This window comes from Sinocyclocheilus anshuiensis, unplaced genomic scaffold (genome assembly GCF_001515605.1).
Source record: "Sinocyclocheilus anshuiensis isolate Anshui unplaced genomic scaffold, SAMN03320099.WGS_v1.1 scaffold1762, whole genome shotgun sequence".
In the NCBI taxonomy this organism is placed as follows: domain Eukaryota; kingdom Metazoa; phylum Chordata; class Actinopteri; order Cypriniformes; family Cyprinidae; genus Sinocyclocheilus; species Sinocyclocheilus anshuiensis.
In genome coordinates, this window is record NW_015547656.1 from 363,541 (window position 1) to 364,599 (window position 1,059).

The following is a 1,059-nucleotide window of genomic DNA, read 5'->3' on the forward strand; positions in this document are numbered from 1 at the left end:
GAAAACAAAATGCTGTCAAACGATTAATCGCATTCAAAATAAAAGTTTTTGTTTACATAATATACAGTATGTGTGTGTGCTGTGTATAGTTATGTTAAAATATGTTATGTTTATATATTAAATATATTTATAAATAATATAAATGTACATATATGCATGTAAATACATGAAAATATTTTGAAAATATATACATGCATGTGTGTATTTATAAATGCATAATAAATATACACAGTACACACACATATATTATGCAAACAAAAACTTTTATTTTGAACGCGATTAATCGTTTGACAGCACTAATGAAATTAAAATGTAATTCAAATATTAACAACAACTATAATAGTATCTGAATGATGATGAAGAGACTTCAGCAGTAGTCTCCATCAAGTCTCATGGCTGTCTATGAGAAAGAACCGAGACGTTAGAGATCTCAGGAGATCTAGTAAGTTTCTGATCTCGTGTTAAACTCAATGCTGCTGCAGTTCAAAGTGAATCAGTTCGTTTGAAGTGATTCGGCTGAACTGATGCGAACAGTGTGTTTGTGGCTTTCCAGAGAAGCGTGTTGCGTTTGAGACACAATCACTGACATGTGTGTCCAACTCCCTGCATCATGCTGTCAGTTACCACACAATACTACAACTCATCCCTCAGTCAGAAAACACCAGCAAAAATCACACACTGATGCATTACGATAGAAGGCTATGGGGCAAGTGCAGCGAAAGCCAGAATGTGTGTTTATGTTTTTATTAAAGCACTAGCTCAGCTCACAGCAAGAGGTAAGGTGCTCTGAACATTTAAAAGGTCCAGTTTTTTTACAAATATTTTTTTTTCTGGGATATAATGTTTAGCACACATTATGGAAACAGTAAGATTTTTAATGTTTTTTAAAGAAGTCTCTTCTGCTCACCAAGCCTGCATTTACTTGATCAGAAATACAGCAAAAGCAGTAATATTGTGAAATATTTTTACTATTTAAAATAACTGTTTTCTATGTGAATCTCTGTTAAACTGTAATTTATTTCTGTGATGCGCAGCTGTATTTTCAGCATCATTACTCCA